This window comes from Carettochelys insculpta, chromosome 6, assembly GCF_033958435.1.
Source record: "Carettochelys insculpta isolate YL-2023 chromosome 6, ASM3395843v1, whole genome shotgun sequence".
NCBI classification, from domain to species: Eukaryota; Metazoa; Chordata; order Testudines; family Carettochelyidae; genus Carettochelys; species Carettochelys insculpta.
In genome coordinates this window covers 101,763,956-101,784,910 of record NC_134142.1, presented here as the reverse complement: position 1 = coordinate 101,784,910, position 20,955 = coordinate 101,763,956, and the positions used below count along the sequence as shown (strand labels likewise).

Here is a 20,955-nt window from a genome sequence, read left to right as displayed (position 1 = left end):
CACTCCCATCCACCACCCAGAGCCAGCCAGCCTCAGACCGTTACCCACTGCAGCTGGCACCACACCTCCACATGTTTAGGCTCGCATGCAACGAGTGCACCGCCGCATAGGGGATGAGGCGTTCTGCCTCTATGCAGCTGTCCAGACGCACCAGAACCAGCTGCAGGAGCAGCTGCTAAAGTGGGTTGGGGCCAAATGATGGGTGAGCTCTAGCATATGCAGTCCCTCTGGGAGGCCACACTGGCCCAGGTCCCCCTCCCACACCCTTCCCACGCCTGCCTCCCCCTTGAATTCCTGCCCCCTTCCTCCCAGCCTCCCGTGCCCATTCCCCACTCGCCCCATCCCCCCTGCCCCTCCAGTCCCCATGCCTGAGGCTGTGCTGCAGACCCTGCAGTGACTGAGGGCTGTGGCCAGCCCCCCAGTCCCCTTGACTCCCTCCATGGCTGCCCCCTAGCGCTATCAGCCTCCCCTGATGCCCCCACTAAACTCTTTAACACTTATCAATGGAGTTGTGAAAGAAACACTGCTCAAGCCCACCGCTTCACTTTACATTACTTTGTAAACCATTTTTCTCCAAGCCAGATGGAAGTAACTGTTTCAAGTTTCATTCTGGACCTAAATTTACAAAAAACTTTAAACAGCATGAAAGCAAAATAGTTTAGTGTTTGCTGATCTGTGAACAAGTTGTTCTGCAAAAAAAAGTGTGTTTTTACTGATGTGTTTTGTTTGGTTTTTAAAAACTCAAGTTGGAATATTTGTAAAGACATGCACACAATACACACGTACGCACACACACAGAAAGTAAAATTCTGCAACGCACCTGAGGACCCCAAAAGCAATGGAGGGAATCAAGAGCCTAAAGCTCAATGAAACCTAATGGACTTAAGCTTCTAAGCACCCAAGTCACTTTTCAAAAATGGGACATTTACTCCTTAAGTAGTGTGAAAAATGTTAAGTACACAGAGTATGTAGAAACTCGGACAGTACTGTGATAAATCACATATAATCAGGCAGAGGCAAAATACATAGTGACTTGGGTGGAAAGCTTGTGGAGGAATAATAATATATGGTTGGATTAAAAAACTGATCTCATGAACCAATTTAGAGATTGACATAAGACCAAAGAAAGGCCCCAGCATAAATCCTATTTGAACAACAGCAGATCTTTTAGAGAAACACCAAATCTTGATTTTAAAATGGCCATTGAGGGAGAATCCACCATAACCATTGGTCAACTGTTTTAGTGATTTCTTACCTGCATTGTTAAAAATGTATACCTTATTTCCAGTCTAGCTCCAATTTCCAGCCAAAACAATAAGTCCTGTGGCACCTTATAGACTAACAGATATATTGGAGCATACGCTCTTGTGGGCAAAGACCCACTTCATCAGATGCATCTATGCTTATGCTCCAGTATATCTGTTAGTCTATAAATTGCCACAGGATTTCTCATTGTTTTTGTGGATACAGACTAGCATGACTGCCCCTCTCATACTAATTTCCAGCCAATTAATCCTTTCATACCTTGTCCGAGAATAGGTAGACTGAGAATTCAAAAATTTTCAAATTTCTGGTCCTCATGTTGGTACTTATGGCATGTGATCAAGACACCTTTGACCCTCTCTATATTCAACTTCCAGATGAATCTCTTTGAGTCTATCACTATAAGGCATATTTTCCAATCCTTTCATCATTCTTGTGACTTTTCTCTGAACCCTCTTCAATTTATCAGCATTCTTCTTTAGTTATGGAGCCCAGTATTGGACACACTATTCCAGCAGCAGTTGCAGCAGTGCCAAATACTACAGAGTTAAAATAACTTGTCCACTCCTACTCAAGATCCTGGTTTATGCATTGAAGTATCACATTAGCTCTTTTGGCCATAGCATTGCACTGGGAGCTCATGTTCAGCTGATTATGCACCATGACCTTCACATTTTTTCAGACACTGTTTCCCAGGAGAAAGCATGTGAGCACTCTGTAAGATTGGCCTACATACTTTATTCCTAGATGTAGGCATCTATATGCGGGCATATTAAAATGTATACTGTTTTTTGCTATTAGCCATGCAATGCAGATCACTTTGTCATTATTTACCACTCTCCCAATGTTTTGGGTCATCTGCAAACTTTGTCAGTGATTATTCTGAATAGTAACAGAGAAATAGCCATGTTAGTCTGCACTCCAACCAAAAAAGCAGCAGAAATATAGCACTTTAAAGACTAGCAAAATGATTTATTCAGTGATTAGCTTTCATGGGACAGACCCACTTCTTCAGATCAAAGAAGGTATGAAGAAGTGGGTCTGTCCCACGAAAGCTCATCACCGAATAAATCATTTTGTTAGTCTTTAAAGTGCTACATTTCTGCTGCTTTGTTTTGAGCGATTATTCTATTTTCTTCCAGGTCACCAATAAAAATGTTAAATCATGTGTAAGGCCAAGAACCAATCTTGCTAGAAACATAGCCACTTGGTGATGATTCCTCGTGTGCAACTATATTGCGACATTACTCAGTCAGCCAAGTTTTAACCAATTAAATGTTTGCCAGGTTAATATTGTATCATTTTGTATGTTATCCTACTGAAAATCTTTAAGAAATTTAAGGATATTACATCAACGCTACTGCCTTTATCAACCACGTTTGTAATCTCATTACAAAAAGGTATCAAGTTAATTTGACAGTATCTGTTTCCTGTAACCCCACATTGATTGGTATTGATTAAATTAGCCTACTTCAATTATTAATTGACTCCTGTATCAGTAGTTCATTAGCACTTCTACAGTCCCACAATCAAGACACATTAAGACTCAGTTGGTCAGGTTTTCAAAGGAATTTACGTGCTCAAAGGTGGAAGATATTTTAGGTATTTAATTCCTATTTAATGGGAGTTAGGTACCTACATGCTTTTGAAAATACTACAGGCTGAAATTCCCTTGTCTGGCATTCTCTCATCCAGAAGGACAATGGATATTGCTGGATCACAGAACAGCAGAAGGACCCCAGCTGGGGGAAACCCAGCAGCCTTGAGGCTATGGCACAGAGGTATGCCAGCAGTCCCAGCAGCAGTGACCCCTGCAACCTCTGGCTGAGGTAACCCCAGCAACCCTTGGCTGGAAGATGGCAGGACATGGCGCTCTGGCAGCAGCCCCAGCCCTAGGGACTCCAGCTGGGGGGCAGGGGCACCCTGGAAGCCCCAGCTGTGGGGACCCCAGCCAGGGAGCCAGCTGGGGTGTGGAACCCTGCCGTCAGCCCTGCGGCTGGGAAACAGATGGGGGGCAGACCACCACCAGAAGACCCACAGCCATGGGGACCCCTGCTGGAAGGGGAGGTGGAGAGCCTGGAAACCATGTGGGGGAGCCCTGCAGGAGTGGGGCCCCTCTGTCAGGCAGCTAGCCTGACCTCCTCTTGTCCAGCATATCTCCTTGTCTGGGACCACTCAGGTCCTGAGGGTGCCAGACGAGGGCAGTATAACCTGTACTAGGTGACTCTCTGAATCTTTATGCACCTACATGCTTTTTGGAAAATCTCACCCAGTTTGCCCACTGTAAGTCACTGTTCCACTCAAGGGGTAATTTTGCCTGTAAACTAGCCCCTTTAATATATGTGTACACACGTCTTAAGAGATATATGTTTTGCTGTAAATGTGTTGCCATTTATTTACCCTCTGCTCTGGCTTCTCTGGAAGATCAAAAGATCATGTAATTATGTTCCACAGAGTCAAAAAATTAAAAACAAAATCAATTTAGAGCCGCTTGGACGGCAGTAGTTCAAAACTATTTTAGGCCATTTACCCATGTCTTGCTCAGTTTGAACCTGCTCTTTGTTAAGGTGGATGAGACTTTTTTCAGAAACAATTTTCTGGCATCGTGGCAGTAAGAATGAAAATCGTCTGAGCATGCCAAAAACTTAGTCCTGCTGGACTCATTTGCCCTACATTAGTTTATACAAATCAGCCAGCCACATTCTATCCTCAGCTTTTCCTGTGCAAATATTGGGTACCAGCCCTAACAAATCCTCACTGCAAGGACATTAAGATTAAAGCATATTCATTCCTAGCAGTTGCATGCACCTGCTCCATATGGGTCTGATCCAAAGCTCTTTGACGTCAATGATGGCCTTTGTGTTAACTTCAATCAGCTTTGAATCAGGCCCCATAATGTCTGAATCGCTTCACTAGTTGGGGCACAGTTCTGCAGATCTTACTTAGATAAACTTTCATTGGAGTAAGGAATTAAACTAACTTCTGATCTGGAGATTCAGAAGTTAAGTTGTGTCAAACACAAACAAGTGGCTGGCACCCAGAGAGTGGCTAGCTTTAGCCAGTCGCCAGAATTGAAGCTATCCTACAGCTTAATTTCAAGAAGAAATCAAACTAAATACATAAGGCTGCTGCTCCTTATAAACAGCAATTTAATTGTTCTCTGGGAAGTGCCTGTCTGTACCATCTTTATCCAATTACAATATGGGTTGGATCTCCTTGGTTTGCACCCTCAGGACCCAACTGGTCCTGAACAAGGGAATTTGCTGGACCAGGGGAGGTGAGAAGTCTGGACTCTGGGGGAAGCAGGGGCTCCAGCCTCCCCCTCTAGGTTCTCCTCCCCAGCCACTGGGCTCTGCTGCCCCTGGCTCCAATGGCCCCTCTGCATCTGCCAGCTCCACTGCCACCAACTCCGTGAGTTCCACTCCCCTGACCACCGCTGGTTCCACTGGTTCCAGACCAGAGAGTTCCAGCCCAGAGAGGTTCAATGTGCACTGAACTCTACCTAACATCAGATCTATATATTTAGATCTTAAGGCCCTCTGGGAAAATAGAGGGTCTGGCTTACCAGAAAACATGACGATGACAAGTAGACAAAGGCATAGCACATGACTCCAGCCCAAATGTGGCTCTTTATTTTCTTTGATATGGAACTGGCTTTAACAGAGTAACAAAAGGGAACATGAAGGCAGAATTCAGCCCTTTGCTTTTCTACAATGCTAAAATTGCACATCACATATTCTTTCCACAACAGCTTATAAGTCGCACTCTATTTTTGCTAGACCCCTTTGGAGCTAGGATGATTAGAATGGGACACCCATTTCCAGGTGAGGGCGAAGTGACATTGTAATAATTTCAGTGTTATTCTCCATCCAATTTATTAGGTCTCCTAATATTTGACTTGTTTTCCTGTGTTTTGCTGCAGCCACAAGTTTCTTTCGATGATACACAGGAACAGACAGTTGTTTTCTCCTGAATACACCAGCTAGCACATTAGCAGATCTCAGAAATACAAACCTAGTAAGTTTCTAACTAGCGGATTTTTGCAACAACTTAGGGCCAAATCTCAGAAGGTGCTGAGCCAGCAATTGACTTTCCCCACCTTCAAGAATCAGGCATTTAGGTGGGGTCACTGTGTCTACTCCCTGGATGGCGGTGTCACACACCTAAGTCTCCTCTCAGTCCCTTCGATCATTTACTCAGGCTCAAGTACTTCATATACCCCTGAGGTGGCATTCCATATGCTTTATGAAAATATGCTTATGATAAGAATATGACATAACTGATCTATGCTTTATGGAAGCCAACTCATGCACAGTATCACTGGAAAGGTGATGATTTACTGAATATGATTATCCCACACATATGCATATAGCCCTTCTTGTATTTGAAGTTAGGAATATTGACCTGCGTACCTGAATTTCATATTTGCAGCTTTGGGTCACTCCCACTGCTGATACTTCATGGTCTACAAAGAAAAAGCCAGACACAGCTGATGGCCCACCAGCTAAGAAAAGAGACTGTGAATTGGCTTCACCTTCTGGTGGATATTCCATAATTCTGCTGGCTCACGGCCAATGGAGTCAGGCGACCTGGTCATCTGATACTATCCTGCACTGTTCCGCAATAGGGTGGGAGGAATCAGAGGGTTCCCACCTTATGGATAGTCTAGATGAAGCAAGAGAGGAAAACACCTTGCCTTACCTCTGCCTCCCCACCCCAAAGATACACTTGAAAACACCTGCAAACAAAAGGACTGTAACTGTGGAGGAGGAAGGGAGATTTACTGTTCCCAGGCTAAGAGTTACCTCACCTGTAAAGGATTTCATTAGAAAACAATAATTAGGGAGAGACATAATTACTTGCAACCAGTTTTTTAGTGAATCTAGCTTAGACTGCTTGCATTGTATGATTTTCTTAGTAATCTGCTGTGTTCTGTTTGCTACCTCTGTGATCACTTAAAATACACCATTTCTTAGTTAATAAACTTATATCTCATATATAATATAACCCTGTTTATTTAATTTATAATGAGGGAGGGGAGAGAGGTTGTGCATACCTTCCTTCATGCTGAGGAAGAAGGCAAACGTCATATAACTTTGGATTTGTACCCAAAGGGGTGTGTGAACATCTGGGTGCTGTAGTAAATCCCTTAAGCTGAGTCCTTCTCAGCGTCTGTATCAGCAGGTGGTTGTGGCCCTGACTGTACTTTGATGGAGGAGGTTTGAGAGCCTGGCTCAGCAAGACCAGGCAAACGGAGCCCCAGGCTCCCCGAGAAGGCAGGCTCAGTGGCATGTTAAGTACCTCAGCTGGAATCCCAGGAGTTCCAACCCATCACAACCCCCTTTGACAGGGGCCTAATTCATTAACACCTTTACAGACTTCAAACATCTCTTGTTGGCTCCCTCAGCTCCAAGTCTTGCTGCCTGAGAGTTCAGGCAGGGGTCTTCTCCCAGGTGAGGTCAGCTCACCTCCTGGATCTCGGCTGTAATTCTCCTTGGATCAGGAGTCCCCAGACTTCCTGTGGAGCTAGATTGTAACTCAGGCCAGGTGAAGGTCTCAGCCACCTTCTTGTCAACTGACCCATTTTCCCACTCACTCCTTTTGCCCCTGCACAGGCAGGCAGGCATTCTCTTATTAGTTTTTCTCGTTTATAACAATGGAGGCAATACAGGTGCTGCCTTTCTTTGAGGAGTGCATCCAAGGGGGCTAAGAGAGAGGGGTTCTTGCCCCACCCTGCACTACAAGGCCTTTGATCCCAAGCCCTGAAAGGAACCATAACAAGCCTTCCCCTAAACACTACTTATTCCCTGGGGCTGCTTCACCTCTACCAAAATCTGCTTCCTAAGACCTTGTGTGCATCAGTGCTGTCAAATCCTTAATGGGCCATACTGAGGAATAGGGCTTGGCTGACCCCCTACTGCCCTCAGAGGGTCAGACCATCTGCATTCAACATACCTTTTCTGAGAAATGTTTTTAGCGTCTGAAGCAAAACTCCACACAAGGCTGAGAGCTGCTTATTGTGGAGGGGAATCTCCAGGGTTCCAACAACTTTCTTTCGGAAGTTTCACTGCCTGGAGGAAAGGCCTTTGCATGAAAACAGGACAGGAATTCAAACTTCAAGTTGAATTACAAAACGAAGAAACTTTTCCTATTCATTCTTGGCACCACCATGTGCCTCAGAGGCCTGTATTGCATCTTTTAGCCACAGCTGTTTTCTTCCATTGATTCAGACATTTTGATCAAAAGGATAGATAATGATTCTTTCATTTCTAAAAGAACTATAAAAAGAATCAGGACCCAGATTTTGAAATCAATGGCCTTTGTGTGAAGGATAACTCCATCTGAAGTAAGAATGGCAGAAACTGACTCAGACTCACTGTTATTGAGATAGTGCCCAGGAACCCCCATCACAGACCTCATTACACTAGGTACTGGTAGTTTACCCTCTGACTTAGCACCAACAGGGATTTACAGCGGTACCTTTAACCCAGACAGTTGTGCCAGAGACCAGCTGTGTTTCCTGTGAACAGGGCAGATGGGATGGTTTGCTGCAAGCAGAGTGAAAATCCCTTACAGCAAACCTGCTGGGTGAACACTTTAACTCTTCATTTCACTGTAGTTCTTTTTAAAAAAACAAAACAAAACAAAACAAAACAAAACAAAACACCCCAATTGGTAACACCTCCTTCCACTGCTGCCAGCTGACTTTGGTTTCACAGCTAAGGTTTCACTGGGAGGACGGCTTCTCTTAACTTGGAATTGCCCTTGCCCAGAGAAAGGCAGAGAGAATGTCGCATTTAATTATTATGTGGGTTTCAGTGACTTTGCATTTAGAGCACCCCAGCACTGGTGGCCAGATTCTGCTGGCCTCACTCAGCGTAGGCCTGTATGCAGTGACCATTCCCATGGAGAGCAGCTGAGCTCTACTCTACACCCTGCAGAGAGTTACACTGACATCAACGAGACTGCTCACAAAATAAGGTATTACTCAGTGTGAGAGAGGATGGCAGAACCTGGCCTGTCTTGCAGGACATTTTACTTCTGATCAAGTGCCCTGGAGTAGTACAAGGCTGTTCCTAGCTTCCACATCAGAGATGAGAAAGGCATGCCCAGTCACAGAGCAAAACACTTTATTACTTTGGTCTCCTCATCCACCTTTGACCCTGTCTCCTAATTCTTAAAGGCATTAGAGACAGGAACTCTTTTTTCCGGAGCTTCATCTCACAGAATGGCCAACACCACCAATGTGTAAATATCATGACAGAAAGAGCACATCTGCCATTACCCTCTCCCACAAGACAGTGTAGAACTCTAGCCCTGATACAGAGTGGCATTCCTTTGAAATGAAAACATTTCCGTCGCTCACATTCCCTTCTGCCTTTTGCTGTGACTATACCTGGTACAATTGCTGACAAGCTGACCCACCCCCACCCCAGTTGCTCACACAGCAAATCTACAACATAATCATTTTGCCATGAGTGTGACAAAAGCTTCTCCCTTCTGCTTTACATCCTTGTTGTTTTTTATTCAGACGTAGACTAAGAATATCTGATATTTTCATCTACACTTGAAAAGGGCCATGAGGAATTACAGTTCTAATTACATTAACAATAATAAATTATAATTAGAACTAATAGTTATTTTTAAGAGCTTATTTACTCCATGTGTATTCAGTTAACTTTTCCATCACCAGGTTTTGGGCTACATTGCCCATATAACAAAGTTTCAGTGTGACATCACTAGAGATGCCAGTATGCCAGCATCAGAAGCCCTTTCATTGCTTATTTCAGAGGTGGCTATTTGCAAACACACACCAGGGACAGTATATAACATCGACTGTGTCCACAGTTTCAAGAATAAGTCCTTGTGGGTAATCTTGATTCAAGCAGGCTGCACTTTGGGCTCTTGGAAAGTTGTTTAATGACCCACTCTTGGGCTAAACTGGGCTCCCCGATCAAACGGTTCCCAACTCGTCATATATGACATTACACGCAATGCTGACATAAGCATAACCACAGATGCATTCTTCCAATATCAGACATACAATTCGCATGAGCACCACGGCTGCCTGACATCATGTGCGCACAACATCACTCGATCACTAATGTCACCAATGCTTAGCACAACTAATGACATGACACTGGAGAGGTTGGTTGCATTACATGTATTTCACTGAGGGCAGTGGCACTACATATACAGGGCCTCCACCAAGACTATCCCACTCACTCTGTGACTATGACCCCTATAACACCACTTCATATAGAGAACAAAAATCATGAACACTTCAGAACTATAGGTTGGAGTCTCAGCTGGTGCATGTCAACAGAGCAGTGGGTCCCTATCTGCTAGGCCCTTTTGTAGCCACTGGGGAGAAATTCAGATGCCGGCCAGCTGCTGAGCAGAGCGCCCACAGATAATTTTTGCATTTTAGTTGGCAGTGCACCTTCATACACACCTCGATGCCCACAAAAAATTTTTTCCAAACCTAGATGAAAAAAACCCCACACCTGAACGGAAAAGATCAGAGGGAGCATTGCTCCACAGGGTTCAATTCACATCAGCCAAGGATCTGATTTTATAGGATGAAATCTACTTTTAAACACATAACACTCAATTACCCAGGTTTAGGACCTTTGTTAGGAACTGTGAATAGCCATCTGGAGTTGGTGGCCCTGGGCCACACCTTAGCCCATCAGTTCCTCCCAGATAGCCATAAATCCCCAGCAAATGCCCTGGACCTCCATTGTGATTGGTTACAGAACACACTGATTCAGTGTTTACATTGGTTTTTCTACTATCCATCCATGTCAGCTGGTAATAAAAGTGGCACTAATTCCTGGTGTGCCTCTCAGTGGCTAAGACAGATAAGTATCTCAATAGCACAGGAGTGCAGACCCTGATACAAATGACAAATCTGACAGTATATATTACACTGTCCTCAGCAACTAGAGCTTAGAATCGGCTGCTGGGGGTCCTGTGTGCAGCTAACCTGCATCTGTCACTCACACCACACCCCACCTCTTTCCCCAAAGGAAGTTATGTTGGACTGAAAACTGAGGCTCATAGATTCTGCCCTCATTCCCCTCTGAAGACACGAAATGGTGGAAAAACCCCACAGCTGCCCCCAACTCCATCCAATGGATCACATGATTCTGACACAGACAGGGTGGAGGCTGGAAACAGCAGCAGAGAGTCAGAGACTGGGAAGGGGCCCAGCCCCCATCTCTCAGAGCGAGCCCACTTACAGTAGGGACTCCCTCCTCTGTGCTCCAAACCAACACCAGCCAGACCCTAGTCTTCCCTCAAGCACCAGCCGCAGGCTCAGAGAAACTACACACCCAAGGGCGCTCCTTATCCACTGCTGACCTGGGGATCCTTACACTGAAGGACTTACAGCTCCAGGCAGATGTGCTTCCTCCCAGCCACATGCCAAGTGAGTCTGCACAGCACTTCCTCTCCACAGCTCAGGGAAATAGTCCTTTCCCCACTCTATGGGCAGAGCTCAGCCCAGCAGACAGCCTTCCATCGGGTCCTAAGAAGGAACCGAGGGAACAGGGCTGTGAAAGCTGTTGACACAGGACTTTCATGGAAAAGGATGGCTTCTGCATAGGAGGGGCACTTTACATGGACCCCTCTACGCACAGTTCCTGGGGGCACCATTCAGCCCCACTGCACCTTAGGATGCAGATGGTCATCTTGGGTATTACCATTCTCAAAAAAGGAATCAGGGAAAGGGAGCTTCTAAGACAGCTGGTGCCAGGAGCCATTTTTGGCATCGTTTACAGTCTGGCTTTGTCTCTATATACAAAGCCAGGTCATCGTTCATGTCTGTACATGACTTGGCACACTCTGCTGTAACTTGCTGTTAGAGAGCAGGCACCCCCTAACAATGAGATCTTGCACTGCAGGGTTTAACACTCCTCTCACTGCCAACATTTCAAACCCCAGTCAGCTTCCTGTTCCGGAAGCCATGTGTAATGAGTCTGGGGGGGCTCAGAGCTGTGCCCAAATGGCCTGGGGCGGGGGGGACAAGTGAATGACTGCCCAAGAGCGCAACGTATAAAGGCTCCAGCCATGCAACAACATCTGCCATGTCCAAAAACACTTCTCAATATACCCTTAAAAACACACACACACACACACATTCGTCTCATCTACAAAAGCTGGGATAGGCCAAAAAACAGCATCACCTGAAATCAGCTCCAAGGCAAAAACTATTTCAGGGCCTGCAAATTGGGGTTTTCCAGAGGAGCCCTGAACACTCACATAACAAAGACGACTGCCAGAAGCTGGCACAAGTGCCCTAAGCAGAGGGGCCAACACTTGACTCAACACAAAGACTGAGGGTTTCCTCTAGGCAGACCAAATAGTCTAGAAAAGCAGGACTGTGCTGCACATCACACCAATAGTCTTCAGAGCTCCTGGCAACCCCCCTTCTCTGTTTTCAGACCTTCGTAGCACAGTTTGCAAACTGCATGCTTTGAAATGCTGTACTAAATTTACCAAGCTTAGCATCCAGCTAACAACGGAGATTGTGCACAGGCCCCAGATGAGACAGGTATTTAGGAATACAAATCATGCTGCTACAAATTCCTCCACATTTCTGCAGATATTGTTGCAACCGCTACCTGCTCCTGCGGGGGGGGGGGCACAGAGCCATGCTCCTCTGAGCAGAGCCTGTCGCTCCCTGAACTGGCTCAAGCGTTCTCAGGACCCTTTTCTCTCTTATTCTTTTTGTTATATTGCATGCTTCACTACTGCCTTTAAATTGTTACGTACCTGTGTGAGCAATACTGAGTGAAGGCAGCCTGAACTGGATCAGGAGGAAGAGGATGTTTGGTAGCTTGGAGAGGGTTCTGGGTGCTTGCCCCTTCTGGGGAGGAGGATGGGTTTGGAGATGTCAAATTGTGCTCTTGCCACTGACGGGGAGTGTGGGCACTTGGCAGCAGTGTTTCCCATAAGCCGTGCACTTGTGCAGCCATTCAGGAGAGATTCCAATGCCGCCCAGCTGATTGACAGAGTGCCCAAGGCTAGTTTGTGTTTCTCCTATTGGTGCACATTCATGTCTGCCTTGGTGCACATAACAAAATTTATTCTGCACATGTCTGGGAAAGAGTAGAAGGAACATTGTTTGGCAACAGGGAGAAAGGAGAGGTATGACAGAGTGGGAGGATTTGATGGAAGGAGTGCTCTTTCCCACTGAGGTATGGGAAGGCCATGGAACTGGGCCCGCCAGCTCTAGCACTAGTTCTGCAATCAGATTCAGGTCAGCCAGGCCTGGTTAGTGGCAGGCCCAAGGCAGCACTCTGACAGTGGGGCCCAGCCAGTGGACGGTGGATGTTGAAATCAGTTGGAGTGCAGGGCCTTGAAGGGGTGAGACCTATGGCAACCACCTCGCTCACCTTGCCCTAAGGCCAGGCCTGTCTGCAATGAGATGGAAGAGAGGGTTAACACTCCAGCAGAAGCTCAGAGAGCTGAGTTCTAGATGATGGCTGGAATTCAAGGGATGACTAGTATGGCACACTCAACCATTCGCTAACAGCACTGAGTCAATGTCCCACCACATTCCAGGTCAGCTGGAAGTTTCTGCCCAAAAAAAATCCATCAAGGGCTGCAAGCCAGGATTGAGGCGCATCCTCAAAGCTCACTGAGGGACATGGAAGCACCTGCCAACCCCGGGCCAGCTTGCAAACAGGCCTTTGCTTTCAGAGGTTCACTTTCAGTCTGGGGGGAAAATAAAAAACCACGCATCTGGCTTTTTAGCAGTGAGATTAGGTTGAAACCCCAGACCGGAAGCCTTAATTATAACAGATTTGTGTGAAAGTTGCCAGACTTCCCTCTACTCTGTGATGGTGGCTGTGCCAAGAGTCTGCTTTTTGTCACAATAGCAACTGTGTTAAGTTCAGCAAAGTAACTAGGTCAAAGATGCAGAGGCAGAACAGAGATCATGGGTTACAGCTAATGACATCCTGCATGGCAATGCAGAGGGATAGCACAATCATTGCAGGGCTCTTCCTGCAGTTATAAGGTAACACATCCATCTCTCTCATTCTGTTGCGTACAGTGGGCACTGCTTGGGACAGATACAACTGCTCTGCCAATTTTTATACATTTCACCAAATGGCTGCTCTAAATGTAAAGTATGGAAAAGGTAAAAATCAGAGAAGCATGTGGGAATGAGTAAACTCAAATTTGAACTTCCCATTCACACTGCTGAGTTCTAAATTAATTCTAACCACTGGAGCTGCAATGTCCAATATGTTTGCCACTTGCCCCATGTGGTGAACAGGACACTCCTGTGTGGTGATTCCGGCTCTGGAGACACATGCAGCTCTGGGAGCCTTTAAAGCAGCTCCTCCTAGAGCTGCACACGGAGACAGCCGTCCACCCACTCCGCGCATGCACCCCATCACTTTCTGGAGAAGCGTGTGGTGCCTATGGCCCCAGTGGCTTCAGCCCCACAAGCGGCGGCAGCCCCTGTGGCAGGATAAACACCAGTGGCACCCCCGGCCGCTTTGGCACCCCTGGCAGCTCAAGCGGCTGCAGTGAGTCACATACATAAAGTATGAGGAAATAGAACACGTAAAAAGTTTGTGAACATCCTGCAGTAAATATGAATCTCGTTACAAATCGTGTGTGCTGTTCTTAAATCAGGGGTTTGACGCTATTTATTAAAGACCATCTCTTATTCACATGCATTGCGAATCTTGAATTGAGTTTCTTAGCAAATTGAAAAAAATGGCTCTCCTTGCTATTTTGGTTGCTGACCCCTGGGAATGTGGAATAATACTGGGTATCCTATAACACCAGTCATAATTCAATAGTTTACCTTCACTTGGACTACTGCATTGTGTTCTAAACACCCTATTTTTCAAAGGATATTGCAGAAATTAAGGAAAGTGCAAAAAGAACAAGTGATTACACTGTCAGCGTGAAGACAGATTGAAAAGCCTGGGACTGTTGTTAAAAAAGGAGACAAACAGCAGAGAACACGGTAATGAGACATGCAAACTTGACTGGGACAGAGGAGGTAAATCAGGCACTCCTGTTTATCTTCCCTCACAATTCAAGAACAAGGCACCATAACTGGTTGGCTAACCATTCCCAGAGAGAATGTCACGCTGGAAGGGCATAAAATGTAAGGCTCTGCAGGGATCAGTTCTGAGTCTGGTTCTGTTCAATATCTTCATCAATGTGTGAGATAATGGCAGAGCAAGTGCACTTAGAACGTTTGTGTACAATACCGGCCTGGCAGGGGTTGCAAGTGCTTTGGAGGATTAAGATTATAATTCAGAATATTCTGGACAAACTGGAGAAATGGTCTGAGGTAAATAAGATGAAATTCAATAAGGAAAAATGTGAAGGAAGGAAGGAAGGAAGGAACTACCAGCTGCACACATACAACATGGGAAAGGACTGCCTAAGAAGGAGCCTAAGGGTCACAGTGTCTAATAAACTAAATATGAGTCAATAGTGCAACACTGTTGCAATAAATAAATAAAAGGAAACATGATTCTGGGCTGTATTTGCAGGCAAGTTTTAAGCAAGACATAAGACGTAGCTTTCACTCTACTTTGTGCTGATCAGGCCTCGACTGGGGTACCATGTCCAGTTCTGGATATCACATTGCAGGAAAGGTGTCAACAATTTGGAAAAACTCTGTCAGAGCAACACAAATGATTAAAGATCTAGAAAACATCATCTATGAGGGAAGACTGGAAGAACTGGGATTGTGTAGTCTGGAGAAGAGAAGACTGAGAGGCAAGTTCATAACAGTTTTCAAATACCAAAAGGCTGTTACAAGGAAGAAGGAGAAAAAATATTCTCCCTAACCTCTGATGATAGGACAAGAAGTAAGGGGCTTAAATTGTAGCAAAAGAGGTTTAGCCTGGGCATTAGGAAAGACTTCATCACAGTCAGGGTCAGAGTTCCTTCTAGGAAAAATACACACTGCCAGCTATGGGCAAACTAGGTGCTCTGCTAATCAACTGGACAACATTTGAATCTTGACGCCCCAACACCCAACTGGCAGAGAACACTGTCCAGGGTGTTAAGCACGGGCACATATTGCTTAGGGAGGCTGTGGAATCTCCACCACTGGAAAGTTTTCAGATCACAAACACCTATGTGGGAGGTCTAGATTGGGAGTGTGGAACCCATGGTCCAGATCCAGGCTGTGGCTTGTCCAGATCCAGACCTCAAGTCTCAGGGCTCCTCCTATCCATTGTATCCAGCCTGCAGTGGAGTTGAAGGTGCAGAGCCCCGAGCCTGGCAGGCTGCATCCAGAACGAGGCTCTGCTAGGAGACAGGGAGCAGAACCCGCTCCTGTGCCCCCTCCTGTCCAGAACCCCACTCCCACCCGCTTCCTCTTACCTTGACTCCACACCCCCACCCAGTGCCTGCCCCTCCTTTGCAGGCCACTGACCCCCACCACACTCACATCTCTTGCACCCTTCCTCCCACCCAGATCCCCATGGCTCTGGCCCCGCTACAGCTGGGGGTCTCATAAGTGAGGGTTGAGGGGTTTTTGGTTTTTTGCCTTTCACTGTGTGGCCCCCGACTGATTCATCTATGGCTCAGTGGCCCTGACCCAAAAAAGGTTCCCCATCCCTCATCCAGATGGTGCTGTCCTGCCATGAGTACAGGGGATTGGGTTCAGTTCTATTATTTATATTTACAGCTAATAAGAACAAATTAATTTTGACTTGCTACACAATTAACCTGAAAACTCACTGCAACAAAGTGTCATTAATGTCAAACGCATAGTAGAATTAACTATGTGGGTGTGACAGAGCTCTGTCCCAGCAGCCCCTCCCAAAAAGTGTAATAGGAGCCAGTTGAGCAAGCCCAGGCCTGACGGCTGGCAGCTGAGGGCTCCCGCAGCAGATGATTATATAAGGCAAGTAATACTGTAAGGAAGGTGAGGAGCCAGGGAGCGGAAGGCCTTGCCCTCTGGAGCTGGAGGGTTTGGCTCTGGAGGCAAGCAGCCCCAGGGCACACAATGGTGAGAAGCAAGGTTGGGCAACCAGAGAGGTTATTGTGACCAAGAATTGTAACAAAGCAGGTGGTGGGACATCTTACACATAATACAAAACACAGGTGCCTGCACCCAGAGTGGTGCCCACCTAGTCTGTGGGCAGAACAGAGGCCTGGGGCTGAGAAGCCCAATAGGCCCTGCTACAATGGATAACCAGAACATCTGCAAGCACATGAAATATTATTAAGACAAGGGATACAACCCTTCGTGCTTTAGGATATGAAGTGACTACTAACTGAGTTCAGGAAGAAACTTCTAGTCCAGGGATGTTTCTCCTTAGCCATCCATTAAAAGGGCCTTGCACATTTCTCTGAACTAGATGATACCTGACGCTACCAGAGGCTGGGCTAAACAGTACAGCAATTCCTATGAAAGAGCAGGTGAACCAGAAATGGCACATCAGAGACACTGAATGTACATAACTCTGCACATAGGATGAAACTATTGCATGGTCATTATTCTCTCTCTCTCTCTCTCCATATATCTAGATAGTGATATAACCAGACATACATCTAAATTTAGAAAGGAAATGAAAAGACACACCATGTCCATACCATCATGGAAAATACAAACGTCTTATTTTTCACGAGACACAAAAGGAATACAGGACAGGCAAGAGACAGGACAAAGCAAAGACCATAGCAGGTTGTAAATGTTAGACAGAACCTAGTTATTGTGACTGTTCAATGGTGCTGATTTTTGTTGCCCTACCCAGGCATTGCACTTATTCTATTCCTCGGTACAGAAACCTGAGTGTATGAATGGGGTTATATAACCAGCCCACTGAATGCTAGTCAGTCCCTAACCAATGAAAATATTAAGTGTGTCACTGCCCATGTGGTACTCATTATATTTATACCAGGAAAAGGATGGTGCTAGAAGGTCAGTTATCAGGTATCTTTTTATTTTAGTGTAGTTGTAAAAATATTATGATTTTCTAATGTTTTTTATTTCCCACTGGCAAGGTTTATATACACAGTATATTAACATATGTAGACTACGTTTGGCGTATGTCCACTGAAAATGTCAGGACATATGGAAATTATGTCATAGGAATATTGAAATTACACCTGTATTACTTTCCTAGGTAACATATAAAAACTGCAACATGTAATATTATAGGAAATGACAGTCAGCCAGACAGGCTGGGAGAAAATTCACCAGACTTTACTTCAAATCCAATCACATGGAGCTCCAGAAAAGGGCTCTAGTCCAAAATTTTAAATTAGAAATTTTGGCTGCCCAACAGATACTTCAGCAATTTCTGGAGTTGATCTTTCTTCCTCCTCACCACAAATAGCCCTTAGACTTGGACTCTCCTTTTCCTCCTTTGAAAATTTAGCATTGCCTTCAAGACGCTATATTCTAGTCTAGAGAATCCATTCAGAGAATAACCCCGTAATTAATGAAGAGAGAATTTCAGATTAATTGTCAGGCAAAGCTGATCCTTGGCTTCTACAGTGTGGGGGCATTGTGAGTTATTCCATTACAGGAATAATTAAAAACTATTCAATATGTTGGGCTAAATTTATCTCAGATGTAATTCTGATCATTTGAATAGCATTATATTATAAATTAATTTGGCCCAGCCTTTATATTAGTAGCTTTCCCAGACATTTTATTGTTGCAAACTAGTAGTTTTTGAAGAGTTATCTGGTAAGGTGAATCACATTATACTGACAACTACCTTTATATGGTACTTCCAGAAGAAAGAACAGTAGTTTAAAGATACTGGAACTTTTTCAGCCACTAATGCAATGCAGCTGCCTCTGGTGTGGAATGCACCACTGATTTAACTGTGCCCAGCAACAAACAACAGGCCAAATCTTCAAGTCTTTCCCAGTTTTTGCTCACTCTACTCAAGAGGGAAAAACGCTCCCATGGACCTGAGAGGAGGTTTTGCCTGAACAAGTATTTCATGATTTCACATAATTCTAAATGCACAAAATCCCCTGTGCCCCACTAAAACATCTGCACAAAATTAGGGTACGGGCTTTCTTGCTTCCCCTCCAATTTCACTGAAAATGGGTGGGGATTTCAGGTGGATTGAATATAATCACTTTAAATCACCCCAAAACGGAGTTAAGATAAAACCATCCGAAGGAGGTTGTGCTGTAAAGACTAATCTGTGTTATCTGAAGAGAAGGGCCATGTCTAACTCTAGACTTCAAAACTTGTACAGAATTTATTTTGTCAGCCCAGGGGCATGTACCACTCTCTTCAGTGCAATGGGAGTGGGAACAAATTCAAGAGAAATCTACAGAAAACAGGGGATTGAAGACCATGTCGTAACTTCCTCCATCACCATCAAGTTACTTCAGCCCCATCTACAGTCACAACATCCATGTAGGGTGAAGTGTGTGTTTGGCCAGGAGAAGGGAGCTGGGTAATAATGGCAGCTCTATCAGCTCTGTTCCCATCAACCAGTGCGGCATGAAGATACGTAAGATCCTGTGTATAATCTGGGATCCTAACTGGGGAGATAACTGAAACTTCCACAGACTTCCAGGCAACACAAGGAACTGTGATCTAGTTCCACTGGCTTACATCACAACTATTAATCTGATCCCAGTGGGATCATCCTTTGAGCCAACGACTCAGCTTTGCAGTGGGTTGGCTCCCTTTCCATGCTCACAGGAAAGTCTGTGTTTTGGTTATTCCCATTGGCTACTTCTACACTATCATTTCTTTTTGTAAACAGGCATGAAAATGAGGGAAATTGAAAATGCAAATAAGGCACAGATTTACCTACCTGGCACCTCATTTGCATATTCTTCTTTCAAAAGAAGAAAAGTAGTGTAGCCGTTGCTCTTTTGAAAGTAATTCCCATCTTCAAAAAGAACCCTTCTTCCTATTTTTTTCAGGAAGAAGGGTTCTTTCGAAGACGGGGTTTACTTTCCAAAGAGCCGCATCTACACTACTTTTCTTCTTTAGAAAGAATATGCAAATGAGGTTCCAAATATGCACATATGTACCTTATTTTGCATTTTATTTCTCTCATTTGTATGTATCTTTCAAAAGAGTGTGCAAATGTAAACACAGCCTTACAGTCTGACCACAATCACATGCTCAGGCTCTAAAAGATACTTGATGCAAATCTCATTCGTCATAAAGGGCAAGTGCTGGAGCTCCTGTCCAGTGTGCAGGGGTTAAATATCCACCTATCACTCAGCTTAATACACCTATCCCTTGATTTAAGAACTCCCAATTTACGAATTTTTGCTACAGCAAACCATATAAATTTATACTTATTTTTCAACTTATGAACACTATTTTCGCTACAATGAAGAACCAATCTTTGTCCAAGTATGAAAGGTATTGGTAAATTGGAGAGGGTTCAGAAAAGAGCCACAAGAATGATTAGACAATTACAAAACCTGCCTTTTAGCAACAGACTTAAGGAACTCCATCTGTCTCACTTAACAAACAGAAGGTTAAGGGGTGACTTGATCACACTCTCCAAATATCAACATGAGGAACAGTAATTTATATCTGAGGATTCTTCAGTCTGGCAGACAAAAGTATAACAAGATCCAAAGGCTGGAAGCTGAAGGTAGGCAGATTCAGATTAGAAAGAAAGTGCACATTTAGACAGTGTGCTTAATTAGTGACTGGAGCAATTTATCAAGAGCTGTGGTGCGTTCTCCATCACTGGACTCTTTAAAATCAAGATTAGGTGTTTGTCTAACAACAAGCTCTAGGGCAAACAGGAACTGATTCAGGGCAGTTCTACGGCCTGTCTTATACATGAGGTCCTACAATTCATTTTGGTCATTTTCATGGTCATGGGGTTTTTAAAATAATAAATTTCACAATATCAGCTATTTACATAGGAATTTCACTTTGTTGTAACTGTAGAGGTCCTGACCCAAAAGAGAGTTGGGGGGGTTGCAAGGTTATTGTAGGAGGGGGGGTCTCAGTATCTCCACCCTTACTTCTGTGATGTTGCTGGTACAGCGCTGCCTTCAGAGCAGGTGAGGTCCATTTTGGCCTCAGAATCATTGACTCAATCTTTGGAAAGAACACAAACAAATAAACGTTTTCAAAATGGGGGAGGGTTAAATAATTTAAGTTTCACACTAAAAGCGATAAAGGCCCTTTAAAGCAACACTCCTTCACACAAGGGACAAGCACCCAATGGCTACGTCTACACGTGCACGCTACATCGAAATAGGCTATTTCAATGAATAGCGTCTACACGTCCTCCAGGGCCGGCAACGTCGATGTTCAACTTCGACGTTGCACAGCCCAACATCGAAATAGGTGCAGCGAGGGAATGTCTACACGCCAAAGTAGCACACATCGAAATAGGGATGCCAGGCACAGGTGCAGACAGGGTCACAGGGCGGACTAGCGCTTCCGGGGCAACAGTTAGCCACTCCCTTAAAGGGCCCCTCCCAGACACACTCAGCCTGCACAGCACGCGGTCTGAGGAGCCATAGGCACACAGACCCCAGGCGCCGCAGTCATGGACCCCCAGCAGCAGCAGCAGCAGCCAGAGGTCCACCCAGCCCTGCCGGCAGGAGCAGGGCTTGCCCTGCTCCATGCCATGAGGGAGGCAGCTGAGCACCTCCTTGCTACACTGGAGGAGGAGCTGCCCCCAGGGCAGCAGGGCTCAACCCCTAACCCTGCAGCACCCCGCCCCCCCCCCCGCC

At 45.2% G+C, this 20,955-nt stretch overlaps 1 protein-coding gene across 8 annotated transcripts in view; it reads right to left on the bottom strand.

Moving 5' to 3' along the window:
* The window catches only part of DENND2B (DENN domain containing 2B), a 295,741-nt gene that overhangs the window by 205,690 nt on the left and 69,096 nt on the right, over positions 1-20,955 (bottom strand). The window contains exon 1 of one of the 8 annotated variants that reach the window (XM_074997688.1): positions 20,236-20,278. The exons of the other annotated variants lie outside the window; for them this stretch is intronic. The gene's annotated coding sequence lies outside the window, so the exon portion shown is untranslated. Of the gene's footprint in view, positions 1-20,235; positions 20,279-20,955 lie in introns of those variants that run through there. 8 annotated transcript variants of the gene reach the window in all.